This window comes from Aegilops tauschii, chromosome 4 (genome assembly GCF_002575655.3).
Source record: "Aegilops tauschii subsp. strangulata cultivar AL8/78 chromosome 4, Aet v6.0, whole genome shotgun sequence".
Classification (NCBI taxonomy): Eukaryota; Viridiplantae; Streptophyta; class Magnoliopsida; order Poales; family Poaceae; genus Aegilops; species Aegilops tauschii.
In genome coordinates, this window is record NC_053038.3 from 185055294 (window position 1) to 185080782 (window position 25489).

The following is a 25489-nucleotide window of genomic DNA, read 5'->3' on the forward strand; positions in this document are numbered from 1 at the left end:
CCTTGCGATCGGCGAGAGAAGCGCGGTCCGAATCTAGAGCAGCCCGTGAGGAGATCCGGCAAGCTGGGGAGATTGCGGCCGGTAAGCCATTTTTACTACAGACTAAGTTCGGCGATCCGAACTATGCTGAGTTTAACCAAGTGTGGAGTTCTCCAGACGAGTTTTTAGACTTGCCGAAGAGTTCTTCTGATGCGGCACAGTTTTACCAAGCGCGAGAGGGGTATGCAACGGAGAAGCTTTTCTGGTCACAATTTGGCGCATCAAAGCGCCCTCTGTTGCTGAATGAACAGATGTCCCAATGGGCCGAGCTTCATAGGATATCCGGCGCTGCCATGAAACGTCATAATCCGGCTGTGGTCGACTGAGTCTATTTCGAATAGCTACTTCGGCTTGGTGCAGCGGCTTGTTGATGCGGCGCCATGTATCGACGCTGTTAAGCGGTCGGCGTGCATTGAGGGTGCACGGATGGCCTTTGCCCGTGTCAAGACATATTGAGTGAAGATGAAGGCCATCGATGTTGCGGCGAAGAGTCCACCCAAGGGCAAGGACCATCACGCACCGGAGCATTATTTTGAGGACGTCTTGGAGGCTGCCCGCTTGATAGAGGGTCAATGCTCAAAAGGCATAATATTCGAGTGAACTCTGTACGAATTGTAAAAGACAATTTTTATAATCAGTCTATATTTTAGTTTTGCCTAAAGGCTTTTGTTCCTCCTGTGCGGCCGTTTGTATATGATCTGAAAGTTTTCCAGTCGTCAGCTTCAGCCCCCTCGTAGGAAATACGGGGGTGTTCGGAAAAGCATATGATCACTCTTGACCCAACGTCTTGGTCCGTGAAGGAGGTGTCAATGCAGCGAACTAGGCAACCGGACTATAGAGCTTAACACTTTCACTTAGCCATAGGAGTTTTATGGTGGGTCTACGATATAGCCCCTGGTATGTACGCGGCTTATTCTCGATGCGCTTACATATTTGACCTGGGAGAGGTCCTTCGTGTGACACGGAAGGAACTACGAAAGATTTCAATAAGTCATCGAGTGGTTGACCAGCTCTCGCTGCATCATGACAGTCAGTTTTCGGCTTTCTCTACTGAGGTGCTTAACCAGGTTAACCGGAAGCACAATCGCAGTAGTTCTCCCTTTACTACCTTAGCCGATATAGCGGAACGTAAGGTAGCAAGCACAGGAGCTAGGCAACCCAACTATTGACCCAAGACATGATTCGGAGCTGATGCATATAAGGCCAAACTCGCGACGCCGAAGTACGCCATAGAGCTGTTCGGACTTGTCGGCAACTCGTTTTGTTCCCATACCAAGCCCCTGGCAAGTTATGCCGAGGTGTATGTTTGAAACAACCGTAGGGGCAAAAACTCGGTCTTTTAGAAAAGAGTGGATTATTTTTACCGGGATCTGAGTGATGTGCCAATCGTTTATATAAATAACGAAGCCATACCCTGGCTATTTCACATGCCAAGGGTGGAAGGCTGAGGCTAAAGGTACTTTACAGGCTAAAAAATACTGAGTACGGTCTACAAAAATTTATTTTGGACCTCCTGTCGCACGTCTGCGTCGCCTATCCTCGGTTAGGGTATTCCTTGACGGAAATGACTTTTGGATGAGTGTATGAATCCGAACTCTGATAGAGCCCGTGGGTGACCAGCCTTTGAGCCATCTGTAGAGAGGATAGTAAAAAAAGGAAAATAGTTAGGAAAACAAGAGAGTTTATGGGAGTGCTTGTAGGCCTATCCTTATTGTGCTCCCGCTGATGCCCAGGGTATTTTAAGTGCATAATTATATATGCGTGGAACTGACTTCGCAGGCATATTAGGCGAGCGGCGGAAGCCGAATTGCTAGTCCAGTATGAACATTGACCGGTCGCGTTGAACGGAGACTGGCGGCGTCCTGACCGATGAAGTATGCGGTGAGGTGAGGCCGCTTTGTGGTTCGGCTGAGGTATCCATAGTATGATCTTCTGTATGGGGGGAGTTTTCCATGCATTCACCTCTAGGGGTGTATGTGACATATATCATGTTTACTGTTTTTACTTCGGGAGGAAACTGCTTTTGTCCCCCGGTGTTCTGTTGGTGAGTCTCTTCGCCGTCGCTGTCGCCGGGCGGCCCCTTCTCCTTGTGTCCGGCATTCAACTTGCCGGCCTGTTTGAAAACCCAACAGCTTCTATTAGTGCGATTAGTTGGTTTATTGGGGTGGCCATGAATCTGGCAGGGCCTATCCAATATACTGTCTAAATTGGATGGTCCGTCCCTTTTTGTCGTGAACGGCTTTTTTCGTTGGCCGGGTCTGGGGCCGCTGAATCCAGCGTTGACCGCTATGTCACGTGTTCCCTCATTGTTATTGAGGTGCTTGTTTTTATTGCGTCGTGGCTTCCCATTGCCGTCCCGGACTTCGGAAGTGCCCGGGTCGTTGGCGCTATTGCTTCTATGAGTGAGCCAGCTGTCTCCTCCCGCGCAAAAGCGGGTCATCATAGCCGTAAGGGCTGACATGGATTTTGGTCTTTCCTGACCAAGGTGGCGGGCGAGCCACTCATCCCGGATGCTGTGTTTGAAGGCCGCTAGGTCTTCTGCGTCAGGACAGTCTACGATTTGGTTCTTTTTAACTAAGAACCTGGTCCAGAGCTTCCTGGCGGACTCCCCGGACTGCTGGACAATGTGACTTAAATCATCGGCATCCGGTGGCCGGACATATGTACCCTGGAAGTTGCCGCGGAAGGCGTCTTCCAGAACCTCCCAGCCGCCAATTGAGTTTTCAGGCAGACTGTTTAACCAGTGCCGAGCTGGTCCTTTGAGCTTTAACGGGAGGTATTTGATGGCATGAAGGTCGTCTCCGCGGGCCATATGGATATGGAGAAGGAAATCCTCAATCCACACCGCGGGATCGGTTGTTCCATCGTATGATTCAATATTTACGGGTTTAAACCCTTCAGGGAATTCATGATCTATCACCTCATCAGTGAAGCAAAGGGGGTGTGCGGCTCCTCTATATCGGGCCACAACGCGACGTATCTCTGATGGAGTTCGTCTGCGGTTTTCGGCCCGGGCGTGACTAGGTTCGGTACGTCCGAATAGATGGCCGTCGTCGCGTGTTGAGGTGCGTCTTTGCGATCCATAGATCGATCTGGTATATCCTGTTATGCTATCCAGGTCCTGTCGAGTGCCGTGTTCATAATTCCGGGCTGCTTTATATTTGTTTTCATGCTCCGGTGGTATAGGCTGCTTTTCGGCTTGAATTGCCGCTTCCTCCCGACCACGTAGTGGTCTGTTAGCCATATTGCGCGAGGGAGGTACGGACTTCGGTGCATCCTCATCGAACCGAGGCAGCAGTTTGAGCTTCGGTAACTCTTGGCGGGGCGTTTGAGGCCGTATTCTTCGGCTGCTAGGACATCAGTCCATCTATCGTTGAGCAGATCTTGGTCAGCTTGAAGCTGCTGCCGTTTCTTTTTCAGGCTTCTTGCTGTGGCAATGAGCCGGCGCTTGAAGCACTCCTGCTCGGAGGGTTCCTCTGGCACGACGAATTTTTCGTCGCCGAGGCTTGTCTCATATTCGGAGAGCGGGAGATAATTGTCATCCTCCGAATTGTCATGTGTGGCCTGTTCATCAGGGCTAACTTGTCCGTTTCCTGGTTCCCCCTGTTTGGAAGTTGCCTCAACAAGGTCTTCATCGTTTCCGGCATCTTCCGGAGTATTATTTCCTCCGGTGCCAGCGTTGCTGTCTTTGGAACGACGTGACTTAGAGCGGCGCCGAGGACGCCGGCGTTTGTTCTGTGTCTCAGGAGTTTTATTCTCAACTGGATCTTCTTTGTCATCGTCATTGGTTGTTCTGGGTGTGTCCACCATGTACACGTCGTACGTAGGAGTGGCCGTCTAGCGTCCAGTGAATGGCGGATTTTGATTTTGCTCCTCATCAGCATCGTCGTCCGTACCGTCGATGTCTTCGGAGTCGTAATCAAGTGTGTCAGTTAAATCCTCGACTGTGGCTATGAAGTGGGTGGCGGGTGGGAAGCAAGATTCTCCATCATCAGCCCCTAGTTCGAACCGGACATAGTTCGGCTGCGGGTCCCCTGCCAAGGACAGGTTCTTTAATGAATTCAGCACATCGCCCAAGGGCGAGTGCTGGAAGATGTCTGCGGCGCTGAACTCGAAGATGGATAAGCGATCAAGTTCGGCATCCGCGGACTCACATGGTTCGGAACTTATAACCAGAGACGAGTCCGGAGTTCCGATGACACAGATGTTGTGTGAGGTTAAGTCCGTATGCGGCTCCAACGCTGGGGAATCTGTGGCCTCCGTGGTGGGGTTGAGCCTCCAGTCCTTGGATGGCGCCGTATGCTCCGGATCTAAGGCCAGAGCAGTTACAGGAGCTATTTTCTGAATGCGGTCCGATGACAGATTTAGGTCATGTTCATCGAGGTGAACAGGAGCGGTCGCCGCGGTCTCGAATCCAGTGAAGATCAAATCTCCACGGATGTCCGCGACGTAGTTCAAGCTCCCAAATCTGACCTGGTGGCCAGGGGCGTAGCTATCGATCTGCTCCAGATGGCCAAGCGAGTTGGCCCGCAGTGCAAAGCCGCCGAACACGAAGATCTGTCCGGGGAGGAAGGTCTCACTTTGGACAACATCGTCGCTGAAGATTGAGGGCACCATCAAACCTTTAAGGGACGGCACAGTGAAACTCTCAATGAAAGCACCAATGTCGGTGACAAAACCGGCGAATCTTGGGTAGGGGGTCCCGAACTGTGCGTCTAAGGTCGATGGTAACAGGAGACAGGGGACAGAATGTTTACCCAGGTTCGGGCCCTCTCTATGGAGGTAATACCCTACTTCCTGCTTGATTGATCTTGATGAATATGAGTATTACAAGAGTTGATCTACCACGAGATCGTAATGGCTAAACCCTATAAGTCTAGCCTGTATGACTATGGTAATGAGTATATCCCCCTCCGGACTAAGTCCTCCGGTTTATATAGACACCAGGAGGATCTAGGGTTACACAAGGTCGGTTACAAAGAAAGGAACCTACATATTTGGTCGCCAAGCTTGCCTACCACGCCAAGGAGAGTCCCATCTGGACACGGGTGCAGTCTTCGGTCTTCGTATCTTCACAGCCCATCAGTTCGGCCCATGGCTAACAGGCCGGACGCCCGAGGACCCCTTAGTCCAGGACTCCCTCACTCACCGCACTCCCGCGAGTCGAACACGACCATCCACGGCTCCTCCCGTGCCCCGCATCGCCCAAACCGCTGTTGGCCGAACTTCGGCGCCGCCTCGCTCGCCGCCGGCGCTGCTCCCGGCCACCCTGCGGCCTCCCGTCCGGTCCTTTGAATGCGAACGAGCAAGAGCTCCTCCCCGGTGCCCTGCCAAACCACCGCCCGTAGCTCAAATCCGAGCCGCGCCACCGTCGATTTGGTCGCCACCGGCCAGGCTCCGGTGACCGCCGATGTGGCCGTCATTAGCGGCTATTTGCGCCACTAATTAACCCTCCACTGAAACTGACAGTCGGGCCCCACCGCCTAACTAACCGGCTAACTTAATAAGATTAAGTTTAATCTAATAACAGCGGGCCCACGTGTGAGTTTGACTACGCTGACGTGGTCGTTGACCCGACCCCACCTGTTTGTGACTCTAGGCAGCTCTGGGTCACTGGCCAGTAGGCCCCATTGGTCAGGCTTGACCTGGTTAGGGCTGTTGACTTGCTGACACAAGCATGACACAGCGCTGACGCTGTAAATGATTTTCTGGATTTAAAATAATTCAGGAAATTTCAGAAAATGTCCTAAATTCCAAAAATTATAGAAAATAATATGTAGCTCCAAATGAAATAATTTATATATGAAAAATTATCAGAAAAATCCAAAGAATTTGTTTATGGCATTTTCATGCTTGTTTGAACAACTTAAAGTTCCTGTATAAGACAATTTGACTAATGGCATTTGAAATGTCTTATGTGGAGTTTGAATTTGAATCTAGTGTTCAAACCAACTCCATTTAAATTGTTGCTAGCTGCATTAGCTCAAATCACTGCATATTGCCATGTCACATTCATGCATCATATTGTTGCATTGCACTGATTGTGTTCCCTCTTGATTGCCGGTGTTTGTCCCCTCTCAGTAGACGTGGTTCCGACGATGAGATCGATGACACCGATGAAGAACTATACTATCTTCTGAAGTGCCAGGCAAGCAAAACCCCCTTGTTCATTCTAATACAATCCCACTCTCTCGCTCCTGCTCACTTTTACTGCATTAGGACAACAATGATTCAACTGTTACATGCTGCGGTAGTTGAACCCCTTTCCTCTGCATGACCTGTCATTGCCACAGTAAATAGATGAAACCCACTAGCATGAGTAGGAGTTGTTTGGGCCCTGATGTGCCTACTCATTCATGCTTGTTTGTCATGCCTGCTACTGCTTAGAGTTGAGTCAGGTCCGATTCATCGGGGATGAATTGGAATGGTGATGAACATGTCCTACTATGTGTGAGCTAAGTGTGTGAACACGATTTGGTAAAGGTAGCAGTGAGAGGCCATGTAGGAGTACATGGTGGGTTGTCTCATTGAAACCGTCCTCAGGGACTGAGTTTTGGGTTTGTGATCCATAAACAGCTACTACCACACGTTGGGCCCTGAAATATGACCCCGCTCGACTTAATAACCCCCTGTCCTCTGTCCAAGAGTTACAAGTAGTTTTTGGTGTTTGTAGTATGCCGGCCGTGCGCAGCGCTGACCCGAGGGGTGGGCTGTGATGCGGTAGGCACGTGGCACGATGTACCAGGACGCCCGTTTGGTGCCTCGGGAACCCTGCACACGTCGTTCGGGGCCATAGTGGAAACCTCGGTCGAACTACCTGCGGATGGAACCTGAATAGGCGATAAACCTGGACTAAGGACTTGTGTGGTTAGTCAGGTCGTGGTCTACACCCACGTCGGCTTTCGCTTGAAGTCTGCCGAGCGCATGTCGTGTGCAGACGCTAAGTTGTGGAAACATGTGTGAAGAAGTACACCCCTGCAGGGTTATAAATGATCTATTCGAATAGCCGCGTCCACGGTAAAGGACTTCTGGTTTGCCTATACAGTTCATAGATAAGTGAAAGTGGATACTCTAAAATGTGCAAGGTAAGCATGAGTGCTATGGATGTCGTTCTCGTAGGGAGACGGGAGCGGATCCATAGTGGTGTATTGATTGGTGAATATGTGGACTCGTGTGCGCCAACTCAAAGAAAGTGCTCGTAGTACAGGATAGCCACTGAGTCAAAGCTGGCTTGCTGCAGTTAAACTCCACCACCCCTTTGTTGATACCGATGCATATGTAGCTAGTTTTGATGTAAGTCTTGCTGGGTACATTTGTACTCACGTTTGCTTAATTTATGTTTTGCAGAGAGACTCCAGTCTCACTAGTAGTTCCGCGTGGACTTCGATGTTTAACTTGTTACCTCATGTACGATCTTGTGCCCTTGGCATGGTCTTGTAGATAGTCAGGCTTCTCAGCCTTTTTTATTTGTAGTTGTCTGTACTCAGACAAGTTAAGCTTCCGCATGTGCTTATTGCTTGTATGACTTGAATGCTGGGTCATCAGACTCATATTTGTAATATCTGACTCCTCGGAGCCTAATGAATAAATACTTTGAGTCGTAGAGTTTTGTTGTGATGCCATGTTGTATTTGCACATATCGAGCATATTGTTTGTATGTTATTGAAATGCTTGGTATGTGTGGGATCCGACAACCTAGTTGTTTATTCTTGGTAGCCTCTCTTACAGGGAAATGTCTCCTAGTGCTTCCACTGAGCCATGGTAGCTTGCTACTGCTTCGGAACACTTAGGCTGTCCGGCATGTGTCCTTCTTCGTTCCTGTGTCTGTCCCTTCGGGGAAGTGTCATGCATTGTTCCTTTAAGTCCTTGTAGCTTGCTACGACTTGGGTTCATACGTTGATGACCGACACGTTCGTTGCTGGGTCATGTATACCTGTCCTTGTAAGTTAGTGCCACTTTGGATTCACGACTAGTCTTGTCGGCCCGGGTTCTCTGTCATATGGATGCTAGCGACACTATCATATACGTGTGCCAAAAGGCGCAAACGGTTCGGGCCAGGTAAGGTGGCATCCGTGGGAATACCGTGCGTGAGGCCGCAAAGTGATATGATGTGTTACATGCTAGATGGGTGTGACTTAGAATCGGGGTCCTGACACTGCAATAGCATAAGATCCATTTTATCATAGTACTAGTGCTAGATACTTTTCTTAATTCATAGTAAACTGTAAGTTATCTCTCAAGCACTCTCTGCAGGAAATTATCTCATGAATTGTGTGTAGCGTTTGTGCCTGGTGAGTGTTCGTATAAATCCCTAGGCAGCTTCCTTTCCCTCTCTCCACAATCTGAAACTCACGGGAGGTGCATCTTGTACAATAAGAGGTGAATCCCTCCCGTTCTGCCTGCTGCTGCTGCTATTTCTTTATATTCGTGACATGTTCCTGCACAATCTTGTCATATTAATCTATGCACAAATTGATGCTCTATATCTACAAGATAATGATCTAGATTTCTTTTTCTAATATAATGTTAAAAGTCGACTAGATGAAAAATTCTCTGTGTTAGCAAGATCAGTACTGCTCAACAGTACGACAAGTAGCAGTACTGATCAGTACAACTTACACAATATTAGTACCGATCAGTACTATTCTTAATGTTAAAAGTAACACCCATATAGTACTGATGAGTCGTAGTGACAAGGATGCAGTCTACAAATTCTGAACTTATTGTTGAGTCGTACTAGTACTGATGAAATGGGAAGCAAGGTTGTGTCACATGAATCTTAATTGAATAGGAAGCAAGGTTGCAATGAGACCCTAGAAAATCACTATTTATTTTATCCTCGGTTCTTAGAAAAGCATGGAAACAATTCTCTGTGTGTTAGAGTATCAGTTCATGTGGAGAAGAACATGTTTCCTATATGAAAAAATAATATATTATTATCAGTTCAATGTGTATTTTGTCATTAGTTCATACAGAACAACCGTAAAAAATATTTTGATGTGTGCTAGAGAGAGCTCGACTTTATATTATATGGTAGCTCACTCATTGCACGATTGCACAACAGTTTGGCAAGAAAATTGACATCAGTTCAGGGATGCCCACATCACGGCCTCACCGTGCCACCGCAATCTCTCCTTGATATGCCACCGGACGAGCCCCTCCTCACACTTTGGCAAGCTGTCACTTCTTGCTCCTGTGCCTGGATCCCGTGTGAGGACTGCTTAGATCTTGGTCAGGCGAAGGCCATGTAGGTTGCAAATTGCTCTTCTGGTATGTTGGGGGTGTGTCTAGGCCGACCGCTTCAGATTTGTTTTGTGTTAGCTAGATTCTAAGCTAGAACGGTCTGATTTAAGCAATTGGAATTTGAATAATCAAGTTGCCATCTGCCCTGCTGTCACAAAGAATCTATTTTTACCAATGTTGTACTTTTTTTTGCAGTTGCCGTTGTAGTTGTACAATAGTTTTGTCTCATAGTGCTCTTAGTTGTGCACTTAAATGATCCCACAATATGGCATTATCTTTGAGAATAGAGTTCATCAATAGTTCAGAGTTGTGAATAGGAGGGTGTGCCTGTACCTGGTGGGTTTGCTTATGATTCTGGTGTGCTTACCGGTTTGGCCTATTCGAAGTTGTGTAGTTTGCAATTTGTTTTTCCGGTGGCAGCCGTCCAAGTTGAGCGCTGATGGTAGTCATCTATGTGCGCCAGTGGCACTCTCTCACAGCAATATCTCTCTTTCTTTGCTCCTGCTATTAAAATGCATAAATGTGGTATTCTGCTAACTGAGTAGTTGGGAAGATGTGAGAAGAACATGCTCTTTAGGTATTTGTGACTATTCCTGTGAGCACCAATGTATTTAAATGTTTATTTTGTGCTTCCGCGCATGTTTTTGGGAAGCACAAGTACATCGTCATAGTAAGTACAAATGCGGTCTTATGGGACTTTGATAGTGGTTGGATGCTATTCCAAATGCCAAGATCATGCAAAACGGTTGTTGCTAGAATCTAGATGATATTTAATGTAGATACCATAGTTTCACCCTATTTTTTGGTTCTAATTATTGCTGCATACCTATTTAAAAGAATGTTCCATAAATGTTTGTGATCATTGCTTGTAGGTATTCATGTGGACTTTAAAATAACGACTGTTCTTGTAGGAGGTTCGAAGATTATCGTGGAGCAAGTTCAAGAGATTAGTTTCGTGAAAATGAATGTGATCTTTTGGTCAGGATTTTGCATGATCCATAGCCATCGGTGGCAACAGGCGAGCAGTTTGAGGCCTCCTACGTGAGTCATCCATCGTCTTCTATGCGTAAGATTGTTGTCTCTACACATCTAGCATCAGAGTATCTCCTCCCCTTGCCGCACAGACATGTCAGGTGGTCGAGCTAGTGTTGTTTGTGATTACTGGTCGTGACTCTTATGATGTCATTGGACAAAGAATTTGTTCTGTAACTCTGTATTTGCAGGACCTTTAGCAAATATTGTTGTGTTCTGAGTATTCCGATGTAGGCCAAAATGGTGAAGATTTAAACATCAACCCGAATTAATAAGACTGAGAAGTTCTACTTTAAGTAAACGGGTGAACCTAGATGCAACAAAGCTCTGCCATTATCCGTGGAGATTATTAGTTCATGTGTATTGTGTTCTTTTTGTCGGTTAATGTATTTTCTTGTTTGTCAGGTCGTGTGCAAGTTTCTTATCAGTTCATGTGTATGTGTATTGGTGATCACTGCTATTGCTGCTAGCTATCGATCAGACTGTGGTATTACCACGACTGCTCAATGAAATTTAGCCCCTTTGTTGGGTGAATCTCCTACTGCTTGCTAGCTTTGGAATTGTAAAAACACAATAAGTTCACAATTTAAAAAGTTGTAAGTTCAACATGACGTACCAGATAAGCTTGAGGAAAAAGGTCAAACAAAAGGAAACCACATGGAAATTCAAATGGTAAAAGTTCAAGTCGTGGAATGAGAGAAGTCCAGAACAACGTTGAAAAAAATGTTAAGTTGAAAAAAGGAAACACAATTTTTTTCTTTCGGTTCAACGATATAAAACCATACAAGTTCGGGGACGATGATATCGTAAACCGTTGAAAAGTTATGAGGAAAATGACACCGAAAAAACAGAGTAAAGTCTAGTATGTGAAAACACGCTCAGTACAAAATCATACAGGCATCCGTTCAAGTACTCTTTTTCGAAACCAATCAAAACTACTGTGAAAAATACCTCAATACAAACACATACATAGATCAGTACAAAGTACTCTGTTTTTTCTGACGGGAAAACAACACGATGGATCTCACCGCATTTCAAATCACAGAATAGTTGGCATGTGTGCAGAAATGTCGTCAGTCCAAGTTTTAAAATTCTGTAAGTTTAGATATATCACCTAAATAAGTAATGATTTGCAGCGAGTTTCTACAAAATTCTGTAAAGTTTAGATATATCACCTAAAGTATCGTTACTGCAAGTTTCAAAATTCTGTAAGTCTAGATATATCATAAAGAAAAATTGATAAGTCATCATCTGCTTTATATTCATGTTCTCTGCAGCACAAGTAGTAGTGGGACTGACTGGGAGTGATCCCTGAACCATTTCATTAAACGCCATGGTTTCCAACAATGCTAATGGTACTAGAGGGTGTTAGAGGCCATGAAGCCTCTTGGCTTCTCCAATAAGCAGGTTGGGCCAGTCCTGAAGCGCCTCCTCAAGTTTCTGAGTACATGATGCGTCGATGGACGCATCCCAGGCAGCCAAACACGACGTGTTTTGTCCTGCACCTAGAAGCTTTGGCGGCGATGTGTTTCTCTTTGTACCTTATCGATAAATCTAGCAGTGATGGTTCATATAGAATTTGAAATTACCTATCGGCCACGGGGATGAACTGCCCTCAGTCCTCTCTCAACAAATCTAGCAGTGTAGGTTCTCTGGTGCACCGAGTATTGCCGGCGGCGATGCCTGCTTATATATTTCCGCTGTCATGCATTAAACCTTACAATCTGGTACTATTTCATGATAATATGTGAACTGAAAGAAAGGTTCAACTATTTGTTATTTGAGTTGAGTTTAATTTCTTATTCCAGTTTAGTTTCAAATTCATATTCTACTTCAGTTCAATTTTTAAATTTGGTTTAGTTCAATTCAGTTCAATATATTTATGCCAATTTCTTCTTGTGATGCTTATAAGTAGCTGGAAATGCAGATGCTGCTGTTTTGGAATTTATCATTCGGTATGGAATTAGGTGTGGTGTACCATCAGTCACTGCTGTTGATTTAGCCAGTTTGGTAGTATATGATAGTAGACGTCTCAAAAGTATTTTTATGTTTGATGCATGGCTTATCTTGATACTAGGCATCACGCCACTTTACAAAGACATTACAGGGATCAGACCATTCTACAGCCTAAATATTAAACTACACGCCAGGAAATTAGTACCTTTGTGCTTGCTAGGTGTTTGCATATGTCTCTAAGAACCAAACAGTACTAGTAACATCCCTATATAGGGCCGTGAGTGTGCTATTAAGTTTGTTGATATGTCTCTTAAGGAAAAAAAATGGAAAAGTTGCATCCTTTTCAGTTCATCTTGGGGGTCAAGGACAATTAAATTTAGTGTCATTGCTAAAATATAGGGCGCTCGCCGCCGCCATCTCCGACCGGATCCAGCCTGGCTCCCCCTGGTTGCTAACACGTCTTGTGCTGCTTTGGTGCTAATGTGGATGGCTAACAAGTTCAACTACGAGTCCTGACCAAATTCTGGTATGTTGCATGTTCCCACACATTCCCTAGGAAAAATACTTCTTAGCATTCAGTTCAATTCAATTATTATTTTAGTTTCAATTTAGTTCAAATTTCTATTTTTCATTTCAACTCAATTCTTATTTTTTTGCTAGCTACAATCACAACAAAATACTCCTGCCTTCACCAGTTACCCTTCACCACTTGATAAACAGGTGGCCCGGCCTCCTCCCGACGAAGCACCCGCGCTGGTGACACGCAGCGTGCCTCGGCCCCATGTCAGTTCCGGCATTGCCCTCTGCCGCCTCAGCGCAAAGGCCGTTCACGTACGCCACCCCAAGCCGTTCACCATGGTCACCAGAGCCCGTTCAATGCCGCAGCGCTCAAGCCGTTCACCCCCAACAACCCCATGCCGCAGCGTTCAAGCAGTTCGAAGATTGTCGTATCACAAGTTCAGAAGTGTGGCTTCGGGAAAGAGAAGTGTGGGTTTCTATCAGTAATTTCGGCAGAAGCTGCGTGTGATTTGTAGAGCTTTATGTAAAAAATGAGCAATTGTAGGCCTATAAGCTGATGGACATGACTAGTATTGACTATTGAGGCATGACATAAGTAGGCACGAAATATGGTTAGGTTTCTGCACTCATTTTACAGAAAAAGCAATTCGTAACACATGCTAACTTTCACGCTAGAAGAAGACATTACAGTTTAGCAGAGTGTTGTGTTGACTGACAGTATCCGTGTAGCAGTGCTGAAAAAACCAGAGGAGAGGAATGGTAGCTTACAGAGGTAGGCGATGCGGGGGTTGCCCGTCTCGACCTCTTTGGCGACACGGAGGATGGGTGCGATCTCCACGAGCGACGACAGCACCACCTCACTGTCAAAGATGGGCTCGCCGAGGTTGACGGCGGTCTGCGTCCTCATAATCCGGCGAGGCCCCGACGGCTGCATCAGGCCGGCCCGGGAGAGCGTCCGTGACAGATACGTCATCGCGATCAGTCTCTCTTGTTGGATTGTACCGTTGCATGTACCTGTATTGTATGAGATGAGATGGCTGTTGTAATTAGGCCCTAGTCTTCCGCCTGTAACTCCACTCACGCCATCCACTCCCTGCATGTAGGGAGTTCGGCTTCGTGCCTCCGTGTATATGTTGAATGAAATAGATGCGCTGAGTTATTCCACCATTCTTCTTGGTAATCAGAGCTTAGGTCTCTCCCCTTCCCATGTCGACCAGCCCACCTCCCTCTCCCGTCGACGGTGGCCTCAGCCACAACCCCTCTGCCGATGAACTCGCCGCCGCTGAGCGTCCCCGCGCATCGCTCACCTCAGATCTCACCAACTCCGGCGGCTTGCCTCTCGCTACATCCCCACCCAACCCCATTCCCCCGATCCCTCTCTCTATGCCCACCACCACTCCCCTTCCCGGTGGCCTTCCTCCGAGCATCGCCGGGGTCATCGACTTCAAGTTGGCCCGGATGGGACCAACTTCACCCACTGGCGCAACTACCTCAACCTCCTCTTCACGCGGTACCAAGCGGAGACGCACGTCCAGGCCAGGGCCGCGGCGCGCCTCTCCGATCCACAGTGGCGCAACGACGACAACACTATCCGCCTCTGGTTCTTCTCCACCATCGAAGGTGATCTCCTCGACCTCGTCGCTCCGCCCGACTCCACCGCCTACACCATTTGGCAGCGCCTTCACGAGTACTTCCTCGCCAATGAGGCCGAGCACGCGATGCACCTCGGTCAGGAGTTCCGGGCGTGCGTCCGCGGTGACCTCACCATCAACGAATACTGCCGCCGCCTTCAGGGTATCGCCGCCGCCCTCGCCGACGTCCGGGAACCGGTCACTGACCGCACCCTGACCCTGCAGATGCTCGATGGCGTCGGCAAGAAGTTCGAGCTGCCGGCCACCATCATCCAGTCCATTGTGCCGCTTCCCACGTTCGCCCAGGTGCGGTCGCGCTTCGTCCTCGCCGAGCTCGCCATCGACAAGCGCGCGTGCACCGAGGGCGCGCAGGTGCTGGCTGTCCTCCACGACGACGCGCGGGGCGCCGACGGGTGTGGCGGCCGCGGTGACCGCGCTCCTCCTGGCGGCCCTCCTGGCGGCCCTCCTGGCGGTGGTCCTCTAGGTGGCGAGAACGGCGGCCGTGGTGGTCATCCAGGCGGTGGCAACCGCGGGCGTGGCGGACGCGGCCGTGGCGGCCGTGTACGGGGTTGCGGTGATCCCGCTGGCGGTGGCCGCGGGCCGCATCCGTGGCTGGGCTATTTCTCGCCCATGGGCATGCCCTTCCCGCCGCCGCGCTCCCCGTGGGTTCCACCCAACTCTGCGGGCGTCCTCGGCCCGCGTCCAGGAGTGCCCCATGATGCCTACTCCGCGTACGCCACTGCTCTGACCCTGCCTCCACCACCTCCGTACGCCGCTGCCTCGCCTTACTCGTGGGATGCGACCGCGATGTTCCACGCCGCGCCCAGCCAGGGGCACGGCTACCCCCAGGCCGACTGGATCATGGACACTAGTGCGTCCTCGCATGTCACCGGCGACCCAGGTACCTTGCTCGAGTCTCATTCCCTTTTAGCGCATAATACTCGTCATATCATCGTCGGTAATGGGGCTCGTCTCCCTGTCGTCGCCATCGGTAACACTCGCCTCCCTCCTCGCCCCTTCTACCTTACTCACATCCTGTCATCTCCCAATGTTGTGCAAAACCTTATCTCTGTACGAAAGTTTACATGCGATAATCTTGTTTTTGTGGAATTTGATCCCGTTGGCTTTTCCGTGAAGGATCTTCACACCAAGGAGGTGCTTATGAGGTCCAATAGTGGTGACGACCTCTACCACTTCTCCGGCGACCATGGCGGCACTACACCGGCGGCTTACGCTCTTGGGATTTCGGATCTTTGGCATAAACGGCTAGGGCACCAAGGCTCTTCTTCTTTAGCTCATTTTCCCTTTGATATTTCATCCAAATGTAATAAAACTCCCAAGTCTCCACTATGTACTGCTTGTCAAATGGGCAAACATACTCGCCTTCCCTTCTCCACCTCGACAACCTATACCACTGCACCATTTCAGCTTTTGCATTGTGACTTGTGGACTTCTCCAATTGTTAGTTTTTCAGGCTACAAATATTATCTTGTTATTTTGGATGACTATACTCATTACTCTTGGACCTTTCCTCTCCGTGCTAAATCCGATACATGTGCCACTTTGCAACGTTTCTTTGCGTTTATTCTTACTCAATTTCATGTGCTTGTGCAATGTTTGCAGTGTGACAATGGCGGTGAATTTCTTACCACCAGCCTTCGTGAGTTCTTCTCTTCTAACGGCATTGCTTTCCGTCTCACGTGTCCGCACACCTCTCCCCAAAATGGCAAAGCAGAACGATTCATCCGTACCACCAACGATGTCATCCGCACGCTCCTCTTTCAAGCACACCTACCACCGCCCTTTTGGGTCGAAGCTCTCCATACTGCCACCACACTGCTCAACATTTGTTCCTCCCGCGTCGTCCACTTCTTTATGCCCCATTTTCTTCTCTACGACGTCCACCCAACATACCATCACCTCCGGACCTTCGGCTGCTTATGCTTTCCCAACACCTCTGCCACCGCGTCGCACAAGCTCTCGCCCCGCTCCACCAGATGCGTGTTCATCGGCTATCCACGCGAGCAGAAGGGCTATAGGTGTTTCGACTTGTCCACACGCAAGGTCATCACATCTCGTCATGTTATTTTTGACGATCTTGCTTTCCCTATGACTGCGCTGCAGACCCAGCCGTGGTCGCAGAAGATCCCAACCCACCTGCCGCACCCACTTCGATCCCCCTCGAACCGCTCACCTCATACTGGGCCGCACGCGCTCGTCAGTCGCCAGCCGCTCCGCACCTGCCGCGCGTCCCGACCGGTCGCTTTCACCCGACCCACCCACATCCACTTCCACCCCTCCACCCAATTGCATTGCCCCCGCCCAGCCCTGCGGGCCTGCCACCCATGCATCTCCATGCAGCCCACGTACTCCCACCAGCTTCATGCCTCGGTCCGCGGCTCTCACTCCAGGATCCCTCCCCACCACCTCGTCAGGGAGTAGCTCTTCCTCGGGATTGACGTCTGCTCCCCACTCCCCGGCTCCACCCTGTCTCCCCCACCGCGACACCTTCCCCCATGTGCTATTCCCGTCACCCCGCACGCCAATCCACATCAGATGGTCATGCGCCGGAAATCTGGTTTTGCTATGCCCAAACAACACTTCGACTTATCCGTCACCACCACACCATCTCCACTTCCCTCTTCTTACCGTGCTGCTCTCAAGGATCCCCATTGGCATGACGCTATGTTAGACGAGTTTAATGCGCTAATTCGGAATGACACTTGGTCTTTGGTGCCGTGTCCTGCAGGTGTTAATGTGGTGACGGGCAAGTGGATTTTTCGGCACAAACTACATCCTGATGGCTCCTTGGCGCGCTACAAAGCGCGGTGGGTGGTTCGGGGCTTCACGCAGCAGCCGGGCGTTGATTACAGGGAGACCTTCAGCCCCGTCATCAAACCTTCCACGATCCGTGTGGTCCTCAGCCTCGCCACGGCGAGCAAGTGGCCCATACGACAAATGGACGTCAAGAATGCCTTCCTCCATGGCGACCTCGCTGAGACTGTCTACTGTCAACAACCCTCCGGATTTGTTGATTCTGCTCATCCCACACACGTTTGTCGCCTCAACAAATCCTTATATGGTCTTAAGCAGGCTCCGCGGACATGGTTCCTCCGCTTCACACATCACCTCCACTCGCTCGGTTTTGTCTCCTCCAAGTGTGACACCTCCCTTTTCATTCTTCATCGAGGGGATGCCATGGCCTACTTGCTCTTGTATGTTGATGATATCATCCTGACAGCTAACTCCACCTCTCTCCTCACTTCCCTCGTCGAGTCTCTCGCTAAGGAATTCTCTATGAGTGATCTTGGCGATCTTCACCATTTCCTTGGCATCACCGTGCACCGCACCGCTGCTGGGCTCTTCTTGTCCCAAGAGCAGTATGCTCTCGAGATCTTGGACCGTGCCAACATGCTGAACTGCCACTCCATTTCTACGCCGATTGACACTAGCTCCAAACTCTCCATGTCCGGTGGTACACCCTACTCCGATCCCTCGAAATACCGCAGTCTTGCCGGCGCTCTCCAATATCTTACACTCACTCGGCCCGATATCACCTATGCTGTCCAGCAGATTTTCCTCTTCATGCACGCCCCCCTCGACACCCATTTTCAGTTGATCAAACGTGTCTGACGTTATCTTCGTGGCACTGCTCACTTCGGCCTCCAGCTTCATCGTGACTCCTCGCACGAGCTGATCTCTTACAGTGATGCCGACTGGGCCGGGTGCCCTGACACCCGCAAATCTACATCCGGTTTTTGTGTGTTCTTGGGCTCCAAGTTGATCTCCTGGTCGTCTAAACGACAACATATGGTGTCTCGCTCTAGTGCGGAGGCCGATTACCGAGCCATGGCCAACTGTGTGGCTGAATCTTGTTGGTTACGGCAACTTCTCACTGAGCTCCGGTGACCTCCCACACGCGCCACCGTCGTCTATTGCGACAATGTCAGTGCAGTGTATCTCTCGTCCAACCCCGTGCAGCATCAACGGACGAAACATGTAGAGATCGATCTTCACTTTGTTCGAGATCGGGTGGCTCTCGGTGAGGCCAAGGTGGTTCACGTTCCGACCACGTCGCAGTTCGCCGATATCTTCACCAAGGGGCTCCCCTCGACGGTCTTATGTGATTTTCGGTCCAGTCCCAACGTTTTGCCGAGCAACGTTCGAACTGCGGGGGAGGGGGGGGGGCGTTGAATTGTACCGTTGCATGTACCTGTATTGTATGAGATGAGATGGCTGTTGTAATTAGGCCCTAGTCTTCCGCCTGTAACTCCACTCACGCCATCCACTCCCTGCATGTAGGGAGTTCGGCTTCGTGCCTCCATGTATATGTAACAGCTCTGTTGAATGGAATAGATGCGCTGAGTTATTCCACCATTCTTCTTCTCTTCCCGTCACTGCCCTAACCTGAACGGGCACGCACATACACACACAGATGCGGAGCTGAGCATACAGTACATCGAGATAGCTCCAGAAGGTTCTAGAAGGCGGGGCATTACCTTGCTCCTCTGGCCAACTGATTCAAAATTCGGGCATGAGTGGAACTGGATTCCCCAAACAATTCCACCAATCGCCCGGAGACAAACGGAGCTCCAGGCCTAGCCCATGCGTTAGATTCCCGAAATTCCGGAAAAGTTAGCGCGCTCCGCAGCGTGCGCTGCTCTCAATGACCTGGAATGAGACGAGAAGCTCTGCGGGGGGAGCTGTAGAACCTCCTCGAAACTTCTAGAAAAGTAGCAAGAGGCGAGGCGGAGGTCGCCGGAGCGAGCGATTAAGCACCGCGCCCGTGCGGGGGGAAAAGCCAAACCAGCCAGCCCGCCGCCTTGGCCACCGAGACGTCCTTGCGTGTCGGCGCACGAGAGCAGAGCGCCAGAACTGGTAGAGGCCTCCGCCGTAAGCTTCGTGCGCTGTGGTGGGGTGGCGCGGTTAGTCGCGGGCGAGGTTGTCGGCGGGAGGCGGAGGGGGATTTATTGTTCTGTCAGTCGAAAGCATCAGTTCAACCACTGGAATTCATCAGTTCAACAATAGTAATAGAATAATATTCTGTTACGCGAAACAGAATAGCATATATATATTCGGGCAACACTATTCTAATCCCAGGATTAGAATAACTATTTGGATCACGGCGGGGCCCTGTCGGGCCCTCACGAACTTCCAAACCCGCTGAGAGAAAAAACAAAAAAGGCCACGCCCACGCCTCCACCACTTCCTCGATCCCCAACCTCCCCCCATCCAGCGTCCTCAAGCTCTCGACCCCCGCCACAACCGCCGCGCCGCCAGCCCAGCTTCCGACCATCGCCGCGGCACCATCCCACCACCTCCATCCGACGCGCCGCCGTCCCGGCTTCTCACCATCTCCCCTCGATCCACCGCTCCGCCTCCACCAAGATCCCGTCGTAGCCCCACCTCCAACAGCCCCGCCGACGACCGGATCCCTGCTTCCCGACGAGCTCTGGCGCCACCTCAACGAACGTCACGGCCTTCACCCCCCTCCCAGCGCGCTACCGCCACCGTCACCTTCGGCCACCATGGGCACTGCAGTCGCGCCCTGCCTTCTTCCTGCCGCCGCGCCTCCACATCACCTCCACCCCGCCGCCGCCGGGGAACAGGGAGGTCGCCAACCGCACCTGGATCTGGGCGCGTGCCCCTAGCTTCCTCCCTCGCCCGTGCCATGCAGGCCTCCTCCGCTGCTGCCCGAAGTTCAAATGTCATAGCAGTGGCCGGACGGATTCGACACGCCGTCGTTGGATATTCTCTGTTGTCGCTAGATCGATCGCCGGTGCATCACCTCGGTCAAGCTCTTCTCTACCTCATGTGCGTCCATGGTGCTCGCTCCCAGAACTTGGCCATTTTTGGACGAGGAATCAAGCTCGCCCCTGCTGCTTTGTTTGGATCTACTCGGTTGCTGGTGTTTGCTTCGAGGCTACTCACACCCGAGCTCCCACTAGCCACGGCAATCTCATTCCCCGCAGCGGATGTCGCCGACCTCGACTAGTGGTTGACGGATTTTGTGTTTCTTCTGTACAAAACTGATGCATTTCTTCTCTTGTTTTTGCAGTTTTGTTAACTAAACTTTACGTCTCGACTGATTGAACTGCACAGAACTTAACTGTCTAGGCTGCAAGGGTGTCACGCGGAGGTGGCTCGAGCCGGCGGGAGATGCAGCAGTTCGATGCAGCCCCTCCATGCCGTTCAACTCCTGCAGTCAGCTGGCTCAAAGCCAACAGTGAGCTCCTACTTTGACTCACTGCACACGTAGCTTCTGGGCATGTGTCGATGTGTGGCTGAAGCTCTTTCTTTTTAGTCTCATGTGCTGATCCTGCCCTCTCAGTCTCTCTTATCTCAGTTTGGCACACCCAAAAAATGTTTTTTGTTATTCTTAAAATTGTAAGTAGAGATGCTTAGCCAAAAAGCCAATCGTTATGTATTCTGAATGTGAACCGGGTGCACTCTATGTGTTTGCTATTATGCGTGCTAGAACTGAAGCATTTCTGTGCTTAGCTTTTTTTTCTTTCCTGATGAAGCAAGTACTAGTTGCTCCTGCCATGCTACCTATGGTCGAGAGCGCATAGCTCAGTAGACAGAGCTTGACAAGATAGAAATGCAACATGTGGTGCAGAGAAGGCCACATTTCTCAGGTGGCACACATTTACTTTTTTCTTTTTGTGTGTAAAAAGGGTGTTTAGGCTTACCACCACATTTAGGGATCCATTTTCGGTCTCCCCCACCATGCTCCTGCAGGTCGACTGCGCCGCCACATGAAGTTCACTGGCCATAGCTGCGGCACAAAATTCCAACTCAACTGCAACCCCTCAAGATCCACAGGTAAAATGATCCACAATCTCATAATTTTCACACCGATGTATCATGTGCTGCAGCAAAGTGTCCATGCCTGATCTTTGTTGGGTTTTGTTTTTTAGTGGCCAAAGATGGCGCTCCATGCTACCTCTTGAGCACTGCGTTGGTTTTCCCTTGAAGAGGAAAGGGTGATGCAGTAGAGCAGCGTAAGTATTTCTCTCAGTTTTTGAGAACCAATGTATCAATCCAGTAGGAGGCCACGCACGAGTCCCTCGCACCTACACAAACAAATAAAAACCTCGCAACCAACGCAATAAAGGGGTTGTCAATCCCTTCACGGTCATTTACGAAAGTGAAATCTGATAGATATGATAAGATAATATTTTTGGTAATTTTATAATAAAGATGAAAAGTAAAATAAAAGGCAATGAAAATAGCTAAGTGCTGGAAGATTAATATGATGGAAAATAGATCCAGGGGCCATAGGTTTCACTAGTGGCTTCTCTCGAGAGCATAAGTATTATGGTGGGTAAACAAATTACTGTTGAGCAATTGACAGAATTGAGCATAGTTATGAGAATATCTATGTATGATCATGATTAAGCCCTCCGTGATCGATGCCCTCCTCCGGCGGAGCGCCGGAAAAGGCCCTAAGATGGGATCTCACGGGTACAGAAGGTTGCGGTGCGGCGGTGGAATTAGGTTTTTGGCTCCGTATCTGGTAGTTTGGGGGTACGTAGGTATATAGAAGGAAGAAGTATGTCGGTGGAGCAACGTGGGCCCCATAAGGGTGGAGGGCGCGCCCAGGGGGTAGGCGCGCCCCCTACCTCGTGCCTTCCTGGTTGATGTCTTGACGTAGGGTCCAAGTCCTCTGGACACGTTTGTTCTGAAAATCATGTTCCCGAAGGTTTTATTCCGTTTGGACTCCGTTTGATATTCTTTTTCTGCGAAACTCTGAAATAGGTAAAAAACAGCAATTCTGGGCTGGGCCTCCGGTTAATAGATTAGTCCCAAAAATAATAAAAAAATGTATAATAAAGCCTAATAATGTCCAAAACAGAATATAATATAGCATGGAACAATAAAAAATTATAGATACGTTGGAGACGTATCAAGCATCCCCAAGCTTAATTCCTGCCCGTCCTCGAGTAAGTAAATGATAAAAACAGAATTTTTGATGTGGAATGCTACTTAGCATAATTTTAATGTAATTCTTCTTATTGTGGCACGAATGTTCATATTTAATATGATTCAAGATAAAAGTTTAATGTTGACATAAAAACAATAATACTTCAAGCATGCTAACCAAGCAATTATGTCTTATCAAAATAACATAGCCAAAGCAAGTTATCCCTACAAAATCATATAGTCTAGCTATGCTCCATCTTCCCCACACAAAATATTCACATCATGTACAACCCCGGTTTTAGCCAAGCAATTGGTTTATACTTTTTAACGCGCTTTAGCCTTTTCAACTCTTACGCAATACATGAGCGCAAGCCATGGATATAGCACTATGGTGGAAATAGGTATAATGTAGTGGCTATGTGGGAAGACAAAAAAGGAGAAAGTCTCACATCAACGAGGCTAATCAACGGGCTATGGAGATACCCATCAATTGATGTCAATGCAAGGAGTAGGGATTGTCATGCAACGGATGCACTAGAGCTATAAGTGTATGAAAGCTCAAAAAGAAACTAAGTGGGTGTGCATCCAACTTGCTCACGAAGACCTCGGACATTTTGAGGAAGCCCATCATTGGAATACACAAGCCAAGTTCTATAATGAAATTTCCCACTAGTATATGAAAGCGACAAAATGAGAGACTCTCTATCATGAAGATCACGGTGCTACTTTGAAGCACAAGTGCGGTAAAAGGATAGTAACATTGTCCCTTCTCTCTTTTTTTATTTGGGCCTTCTCTTTTTTTTGTGGCCTCTTTTTTTTTCTTTTAGTCCGGATCTCATCCCGACTTGTGGGGGAATCATAGTTTCCATCATCCTTTCCTCAGTTGGGACAATGCTCTAATAATGATGATCACACTTTTATTTACTTACAACTCATGAATTACAACTCAATACTTAAAACAAAATATGACTCTATGTGGATGCCTCCGGCGGTGTACCGGGATATGCAATGAATCAAGAGCGACATGTATGAAAGAATTATGAATGGTGGCTTTGCCATAAATACAATGTCAACTACATGATCATGCAAAGCAATATGACAATGATGGAGCGTGTCATGATAAACGAAACAATGAAAATTTGCATGGCAATACATCTTGGAATGGCTATGGAAATGCCATAATAGGTAGGTATGGTGGCTGTTTTGAGGAAGATATAAGGAGGTTTATGTGTGATAGAGCGTATCATATCACGGGGTTTGGATGCACCGGCGAAGTTTGCACCAACTCTCAAGGTGAGAAAGGGCAATGCACGGTACCGAAGAGGCTAGAAAAATGCGGAAAGGTAAGTGTGCGTATAATCCATGGACTCACATTAGTCATAAAGAACTCATATACTTATTGCAAAAATTTATAGCCCTTGAAGCAAAGTACTACTACGCATGCTCCTAGGGGAAGGGTCGGTAGGAGTTAATCATCGCGCGATCCCGACCGCCACACAAATGATGACAATCAATAAATACCTCATGCTCTGACTTCGTTACATAACGGTTCACCATACGTGCATGCTACGGGAATCACAAACTCCAACACAAGTATTTTTCAATTCCACAATTACTCAACTAGCACAACTATGATATTACCACCTTTATATCTCAAAACAATTATCAAGCATCAAATTTCTCATGGTATTATAATTAAAGCAAATTGCCATGATATTTTAAGACTCTCAAAATAATATAAGTGAAGCATGAGAGATCAATAGTTTCTATAAAACAAATCCATCGCCGTGCTTTAAAAGATATAAGTGAAGCACTAGAGCAAAAACTATATAACTCAAAAAATATAAGTGAAGCACATAGATTATTCTAACAATTTTCGAATCATGTGTGTCTCTCTCAAAAGGTGTGTACAAGAAGGATGATTGTGGCAAACTAACAAATAAAAACTCAAATAATACAAGACGCTCCAAGCAAAACACATATCATGTGGTGAATAAAAATATAGCTCCAAGTAAAGTTACTGATGGAAGTAGACGAAAGAGGGGATGCCTTCCGGGGCATCCCCAAGCTTTGAATTTTAGGTGTCCTTAGATTATCTTGGGGTGCCATGGGAATCCCCAAGATTAGGCTCTTTCCACTCCTTGTTCCATAATCCATCAAATCTTTTATCCAAAACTTGAAAACTTCACAACACAAAACTTAACAGAAAATCTCGTGAGCTTCGTTAGCGAAAGAAAACAAAACACCACTTCAAGGTACTGTAATGAACTCATTCGTTATTTATATTGGTGTTAAACCTACTGTATTCCAACTTCTCTATGGTTTATTTACTATTTTACTAGCCATAGATTCATCAAAATAAGCAAACAACACACGAAAAATAGAATATGTCAAAAACAGAACAGTCTGTAGTAATATGTAACTAACGCAAACTTCTGGAACTCAAAAAATTCAGCCAAAATAGGACGACCTAGAAAATTTGTTTATTGATCAGCAGCAATTGGAATCAATATTTTATCATGTTCTGGTGATTTTTAACAATTATTTTCGTGAACAGAAAGTTTCTGGAATTTTCAGCAAGATCAAATAATTATCATCCAAGAAGATCCTATAGGTTAAACTTGGCACAAACACTAATTAAAACATAAAAACACATCTAACCAGAGTCTAGATCAAATATTTATTCCTAAACAGAAGCAAAAAGCAAAAAACTAAAAATAAAATTGGGTTGCCTCCCAACAAGCGCTATCGTTTAACGCCCCTAGCTAGGCATAAAAGCAAGGATAGATCTAGGTATTGCCATCTTTGGTTGGCAATTCTTTAATGAGACATCTATCACCCTTAGGAGTTTCTTTCTTTTTATTGATTATCAAACTTCTAGGCACAAAATCGAAAAAATCATTTGTAGCAAATGGTTTCTTAATGATAGCAAAAAGATTGGGATGAATACTTATAGATTTGAGATCCACAGTTTCCTTGCTAGAGGATTCACCCTTATTTTTAGGAACATACATAAGCTTTTTACGGAAGAAAAAGCGGTTCCCAAGTTGGTAATGATACCCTCAAGTTTATCGATTCTAGTGAAATCCTGATTTATTCTTTCATTAACTATGGGTTCCTTCTCCTTAATATTTTTCAAAGTG

The 25489-nt window shown here is 48.0% G+C and overlaps 2 long non-coding RNA genes across 14 annotated transcripts in view; both read left to right on the plus strand.

The window, feature by feature from the left end:
- LOC123493688 (uncharacterized) overlaps positions 1–10615 on the plus strand; it is a 30092-nt gene extending 19477 nt beyond the window's left edge. For 2 of the 13 annotated variants that reach the window (XR_012181724.1, XR_012181728.1), the window contains exons 7-8: positions 6121–6187; positions 10194–10615. This is a non-coding gene — a long non-coding RNA (uncharacterized lncRNA). Of the gene's footprint in view, positions 1–6120; positions 6188–7386; positions 7643–10154 lie in introns of those variants that run through there. The other 11 variants (XR_012181726.1, XR_012181732.1, XR_012181723.1 and 8 more) reach the window with 6 other exon arrangements.
- An 8792-nt stretch (positions 10616–19407) lies between these two features.
- Positions 19408–23310, plus strand: LOC141021267 (uncharacterized). Its single transcript, XR_012181734.1, has 2 exons — positions 19408–21245; positions 21341–23310. It is a non-coding gene; the product is annotated as an uncharacterized lncRNA (long non-coding RNA).
- Positions 23311–25489: the final 2179 nt, after the last annotated feature.